Below are 7500 nucleotides of genomic sequence, written 5' to 3' on the forward strand. Positions count from 1 at the left end.
TTCCTATCCTGGATACCATATCTGCCCATCACTTCTTCATCCCCTCTATTGCCTTCACCAACATGTCCATTGAAGTCTGCACCAATTACCACTCTCTCATTTCTGGGAATATTCTGCATCACTTCATCCAACTCATTCCAGAACTTCTCCTTCTCTTCAGGTTCACATCCCACCTGTGGCGCATAGCCACTAACAACACTGAGCATCACACCTTCAATTTCCAATTTCAGACTCATAAGTCTATCTGACATTCTTTTCACCTCTAGGACGTTCCTTACAAACTCCTCCTTCAAGATGACTCCTACTCCATTTCTCTTCTTGTCAGCACCATAATAGTATAACTTAAAGCCTGCTCCTAAGCTTCTAGCCTTACTACCCTTCCACCTGGTCTCCTGGACACACAGTATATCCAGCTTCCTTCTCTGCATCGTGTCCATCAACTCTCTACCTTTTCCTGTCATAGTCCCAATATTCAAAGTCCCTACTCTCAGTCCCAGGCTCTTTCCTTTCCTCCTCTCTCTCTGCTTCCGAACACGCACTCCTCCTCTTCTTCTTCTTCTTGTTCTTCGACCCACAGTAGCCCGATTTCCATTAGTACCCTGTAGGTCATCAGTACCAATGGCGGTCGTTGTTAACCCGGTCCGCGACCCATCCGGTATGGTATAGTTATGGTTGACTCGCATGTTTGGTTTTGGCAAACGTTTTACGCCGGATGCCCCTCCTGACGCAACCCTCTGCATTTATCCGGGCTTGGGACCGGCACAGGGAGACACTGCTCCGTGCCCCCCCCCCCCCCCAAAGGCAGGCTTGGAGAGACACGGGCCAGTGCCGCCCTGAGGCTGCATTACCCTCTCTTTCTTACATTTATTATAAAAATATGCTTATCTTCCTTTTAGCTCATCACACATGTCTTTATGATTTTCAGTCCATGCCTCAGCCGGCCTGAAGCTCCACTGATGCGCATGTGCGGATGCCTCTATCTAGCGGACATAAAATAAAGACAATCATTCAAATGTGAATGAGTCGGCGTGATGCTCCGGGATGTGTGGAGCTCAGGGAGCTCCACGAGTGAGGGAGTTAAGTTAGGGCGGGGGTGCAAGTAGGCTCTAGGATTCCCCGAGTCGGGGCGAGCGATGGGTTTAGAGGCGTATCGCATTGAAGATAATGGCCGCATATCCTTCTTGGACTTTTCTAAAGCCTTTGACTCGGTCGAACATCCATTTATCATAGCAACGCTCGAACATTTTGGATTTGGTTAAATATTCAGGAATGTGATCCGTGGGCTCTATGAGAATATTCATAGCTGTGTCACCCTGCCAAGCGGCACCACTCCGAGCTTCCATGTTGATGTGGGAATCCCCCAAGGTTGCCCCATCTCACCCTATTTATTTATAATTGCTACCGAAATGCTAGCCGTTTATGTTGAAAAGAGCAACGATATCCAAAAGTTAGACGTGCTGGGGACTGAAATTGTTATTAGCCTGCTGGCAGATGACACAACCTTAGTTTTGAAAAATGAACATCAAGTCCCAATAAGTGCCGAAAACAACCAAAACATTCTCCAAGGCTTCAGGATTGTCATTAAACTTAAAGAAATGCAAACTTCTTGCGCTGCATGACTCGCCACTAAAGGAAATCAGCGATGTTTCCATGAAATCAGAAATAAAATACTTGAGCATTTTCCTATCCAAGGACCAAACGTTAAATCAATCCAGGAACATTGAATCTAAACTGAATCAAAGTAAAGCTTAATTCTAATATATGGCTCCAGAGAGATTTATCAATATTAGGCCGGATATATTTGACTAAAATGGATGTGTTTATCCAGATGTATATACCCAGCGTATTCCAATGCTGCTCCAAATCAACTCGTAAAATCTGTTAACCAAATCAATTTCAACTTTATCTGGAGGAACAGACCACACCATCTAAGAAAAATCACATATGGTGAAAGAAACAAGTGAAGGAGGGCTGAAAGTGATAGAGTCGGACTGCTTGAATGGGACATTGAAGGTGAACTGGTTGAAATCCTGGATCAAACCTCATCGTTCTTTCTGGTATTGTACTCCAAACTACTTATTCAACAAAGTCGGCGGCCTGAGTCTTCTGCTTATCTCTGACTTGGATATCAACAAGATTCCTGTCAAATGTTCAGAGTTCCATAAACAAATATTATTATACTGGAAAATGATATACGTACACAATTTCTCACCACACAGTATAATAGTTTGGAACAATCGATATGTACTGCATGGCAACAAACCTCTGTTTTACAAGGAATGCTTTGAGAAAGGTATATGGTCGATAATTGACTTGATGGATGACACTGGCAGTCCTCTGGACAATGAGCAGTTCTGTACTACACACAGATTCAAGCCTCCCATATTAGAGTTGCTAAAGTTACGAAACGCACTGCCTCGACAATTTGTATTCCTGACCAAAAATATAATGACGCACCGAACCGTACAACCACAGTTACCCCGACTATCACTCCAGGGAATCTCAATTGTGGACAGAAAGCGCGGCAACTCCTTTATTAGGAAATGTTTCACAGGAAACTTATTCCCTGGACGTCAAAAAAAAAAAAAAGGATATTTTAAATAAATTTGATGAGGAATCGATTGCCACGCTGCGAACCATGTATCTGACTCTACCCATACCCCCAAGGCAAAAGAGACCCACTTCAAAATTATGACTGACATCTACCCATCTAAGGAATTATCGAGGGTACGCTTTAATTTTGAAGATAATATTTGTACATTTTGTGAAGACAACATTGAAACCACTGACCATATATTTTTTCTCCTTCTCATTCCATCGTCACCAGTTTCCTTCTCAAAAGATGATATAACATTCTGTTTACTTATAAGCAACATAACAGATGAACTCTGTGTCAATGTTCTTTTAGGCCTGGCCAAGTTCTTCATTCACAAGAACAGAATGCAAAAATGCTCCCCAAATTTTAATGTCTTCATAAACGATTTTGAAATATAAAAAAAAAAAAAAAAAATCCTTAAAACTTATGGAAAAATCCAAAAACTAAAAAATATAGTTACCCATGTCCGAGGTTCCTTTTTTTTTTGGTAAAAAAAAAAAACAAAAAAAATAAAACAACTTGATTACATGTTACATTCCCCTTGCAATTTTTTTTTTTTTTTTTTCGTTTTAATTTCTTATTTGTCTATCTATTGATTTAATTACTTCCTTTTAATTTCTTTTTTTGTCTCGCACTGTAAATTTCTCACAAACCTGTAACACTATTAACTTCTCATTACATACAGAACAAATGTCCTGATGTCCGTTGCTTCCTCATCCCTGGTTGTTTCATTGACATTCAGTTCTACCTTGCTATGTTTATTTGTACATCTGTATATTTGGGTGTACTATTTATGTTCAATTAAAAACAGTTTGATGTCTGAGATTCCTTGTGAACCGCCAACTTAATTACATGTTATATTCCCCTCACAATTTTTTTTTTTCGTTTTTAATTTTATTTTTCTATCTATTTATTTAATTATATCCTTCTAATTTTCTTTTTTTGTCTAGCATTAAAAATTTCTCGCAAACCGTTAACACTATTAACTTCTGATTACTTACAGCACGAATGCGCTTATGCCCCCCCACCCATCCCGCTTTTTCCGTACGGAGGCAGACACTGAGATCGAAAGCAAATGGGTGTCATTGAAATGCAGTAACAGGGTGATAACAGCCGTGTTCGAAGTGTGTAGGGGCTTATAGGAGAGCAGAAGCACGTCACGCAATTCACCTGAGTTCGGAGGATCGGGAGTACCAGGGCCCATAGCGGAGAAGCGGAAGAGCGGAGTTATGTGTCTCTTCTCAAAGGCGGGGAAGCTGGGGGGCAGCAGGACCCCTTAGACCGGCTAAGGTGAGCCTACTCCGGACAGAGATCACCCGGAGTTATGACTGGAGCTCCCGGACCTCCGGGCACACACATATGTGAATGACTGGATGAGCTAATGTCGGTTTGGTTGTGGATACGTTTCGGCCAATGCTATCAGCACAGCGATGATGAGTTCAGGTGTGTCTGTGTGTGTTTGTGTGTTTGTGTGTGTGTGTGTGTGTGTGTGTGTGTGTGCGTGTGTTTGTGTGTGTGTGAGAGTTTGTTTTTGTGGGTTGGGGGGGGTTCCCGCGGACACGGAGTACCAGGGCCTGGAGCGGATGAGGTGAGGAGCGGAGGAGAGCAGAAGCCCGGACCGTGATTCGCTTGTGTCCAGCGGTTCGGGAGTTCCAGGGCCCGAAACGGAGGAGCGGAGGAGCGGAGGAGCGGAGGAGCGGAGGAGCGGAGGAGCGGAGGACAGCAAAACCCCTTTCTGCAATTCGCCTGAGTCCGGCGGATCGGTAGTACCTGGTTCCGCAGCGGATGAGCGGAGGAGTGGAGGAGATGTTTCTCTTCTCAGAGGCGGCGAGGGGGGGGGGGCAGGACCCCTTACCCTTATCCCCCCCGGACGTTTGAGTGGAGCTCCCGGACCTCCGGGCACGCACATGCGAATGACTGGATCACAGGGAGTGCCAGGGCCTGGAGCGGATGAGCAGAGGAGAGGCGGAGGGCAGAAGCCCGGCCCTGTTCAAGAGTTCCAGGGTCCAAAGCGGGGGAGCGAAGAAGCGGAGGAGGGGAGGAGAGCAGAAGAGCAAAAAACTGGCCCGGAATTCACCGAAGTCCCGCGGATCGGGAGTTCCAGGGCCCGGAGCGGAAGAGCGGAGGAGCGGAGGAGAGGAGGAGCGGAGCAAAGCTAAGCCCGTCTTAACAACAAGGAAATTACAGATGAGGCTATAATTTCTAATGAAAACTTTAAATTCTATAGCCACGTATACACTTCGACATTGTCAAAAAGCGATTGTGACTCCTTTCCATTAAATATTCCTCAATATATCCCAAAAATAAACAACAAACAATATATGATTGTTTATATATGTTTATATATAAACAACAAAAAATATACAGTTTGATGTCTGAGATTCCTTGTGAATCGCCAACTTAATTACATGTCGTATTCCCCTTGCATTTTTTTTTTTTGGTTTTAATTTCATTTGTCTATCTATTTATCTAATTATTTCCTTTTAATTTCGTTTTTTGTCTAGCACTGTAAATTTCTCACAAACCTGTAACACTATTAACTTCTCATTACATACAGAACAAATGTCCTGATGTCCGTTGCTTCCTCATGCCTGGTTGTTTCATTGACATTCAGTTCTACCTTGCTATGTTTATTTGTACATTTGTATATTTGGGTGTACTATTTATGTTCAATTAAAAACAGTTTGATGTCTGAGATTCCTTGTGAACCGCCAACTTAATTACATGTTATATTCCCCTCACAATTTTTTTTTTTCGTTTTTAATTTTATTTTTCTATCTATTTATTTAATTATATCCTTTTAATTTTCTTTTTTTGTCTAGCATTAAAAATTTCTCGCAAACCGTTAACACTATTAACTTCTGATTACTTACAGCACGAATGCGCTTATGCCCCCCCACCCCCCACCCCCCGCTTTTTGCGTACGGTGGCAGACACTGAGATCGAAAGCAAATGGGTGTCATTGAAATGCAGTAACAGGGTGATAACAGCCGTGTTCGAAGTGTGTAGGGGCTTATAGGAGAGCAGAAGCACGTCACGCAATTCACCTGAGTTCGGAGGATCGGGAGTACCAGGGCCCATAGCGGAGAAGCGGAAGAGCGGAGTTATGTGTCTCTTCTCAAAGGCCGGGAAGCTGGGGGGCAGCAGGACCCCTTAGAGCGGCTAATGTGAGCCTTCTCCGGACATAGATCACCCGGACTTATGACTGGAGCTCCCGGACCTCCGGGCACACACATATGTGAATGAGTGGATGAGCTAATGTTGGTTTGGTTGTGGAAACGTTTCGGCCAATGCTATTAGCACAGCTATGATGAGTTCAGGTGTGTCTGTGTGTGTTTGTGTGTTTGTGTGTGTGTATGCGTGTGTATGTGTGTGTGTGTGTGTGTGTGTGTGTGTGCGTGTGTTTGTGTGTGTGTGAGAGTTTGTTTTTGTGGGTTGGGGGGGGTTCCCGCGGACACGGAGTACCAGGGCCTGGAGCGGATGAGGTGAGGAGCGGAGGAGAGCAGAAGCCCGGACCGTGATTCGCTTGTGTCCAGCGGTTCGGGAGTTCCAGGGCCCGAAACGGAGGAGCGGAGGAGCGGAGGACGGCAAAACCCCTTTCTGCAATTCGCCTGAGTCCGGCGGATCGGTAATACCTGGTTCCGCAGCGGAGGAGCGGAGGAGTGGAGGAGATGTTTCTCTTCTCAGAGGCGGCGAGGGGGGGGGACAGGACCCCTTACCCTTACCCCCCCCGGACGTTTGAGTGGAGCTCCCGGACCTCCGGGCACGCACATGCGAATGACTGGATCACAGGGAGTGCCAGGGCCTGGAGCGGATGAGCAGAGGAGAGGCGGAGGGCAGAAGCCCGGCCCTGTTCAAGAGTTCCAGGGTCCAAAGCGGGGGAGCGAAGAAGCGGAGGAGGGGAGGAGAGCAGAAGAGCAAAAAAACTGGCCCGGAATTCACCGAAGTCCCGCGGATCGGGAGTTCCAGGGCCCGGAGCGGAAGAGCGGAGGAGAGGAGGAGCGGAGCAAAGCGGAAGCCCGTCTTAACAACAAGGAAATTACAGATGAGGCTATCATTTCCAATGAAAACTTTAAATTCTATAGCCACCTATACACTTCGACATTGTCAAAAAGCGATTGTGACTCCTTTCCATTAAATATTCCTCAATATATCCCAAAAATAAACAACAAACAATATATGTTTGTTTATATATGTTTATATATAAACAACAAAAAATATACAGTTTGATGTCTGAGATTCCTTGTGAATCGCCAACTTAATTACATGTCGTATTCCCCTTGCATTTTTTTTTTTCGGTTTTAATTTCATTGGTCTATCTATTTATTTAATTATTTCCTTTTAATTTCTTTTTTTGTCTAGCAATGTAAATTTCTCACAAACCGTTAACACTATTAACTTCTGATTACATACAGAACGAATGTCCTTATGTCCTTTTCTTCTTCATGCCTGGTTGTTTCATTGACATTCAGTTCTACCTTGCCATGTTTATTTGTACATTTGCGTGTACTATTTATGTTCAATTAAAAAAAAAAAAAAAAAAAGAATGAGAGGCTGAGAAAATCTCCATGTCTCTCTCTCTCCCCCCTTAATGCCCCCCCGCTTTTTCCGTACGTTGGCAGACAATGAGATCAAAAGCAAATGGGTGTCATCGTAATGCAGTAACAGGGTGATAAAGGCCATGTTAGAAGTGTGTATGGGCTTATTTTACAGGCTTTCCCCTGGTACTCCATGGATTACCAGGGGCGTTTCTGCCGTGAAGCTGAAAGGAGCTGTTTCGGTGTTCCTGTTTATAAATCCACTCAGCAATGAGGTGAAAAGCACATCGGTATCGATATAATTCGGTAACAGGGCGATAACATCCATGTATTCCGCTCTGGGCCCTGGTACTCCTCGGGGGGGTG

This window comes from Fistularia commersonii, unplaced genomic scaffold, assembly GCF_037954325.1.
Source record: "Fistularia commersonii isolate RoL2024-O1a breed Wild unplaced genomic scaffold, RoL_Fcom_v1.0 HiC_scaffold_58, whole genome shotgun sequence".
Classification (NCBI taxonomy): domain Eukaryota; kingdom Metazoa; phylum Chordata; class Actinopteri; order Syngnathiformes; family Fistulariidae; genus Fistularia; species Fistularia commersonii.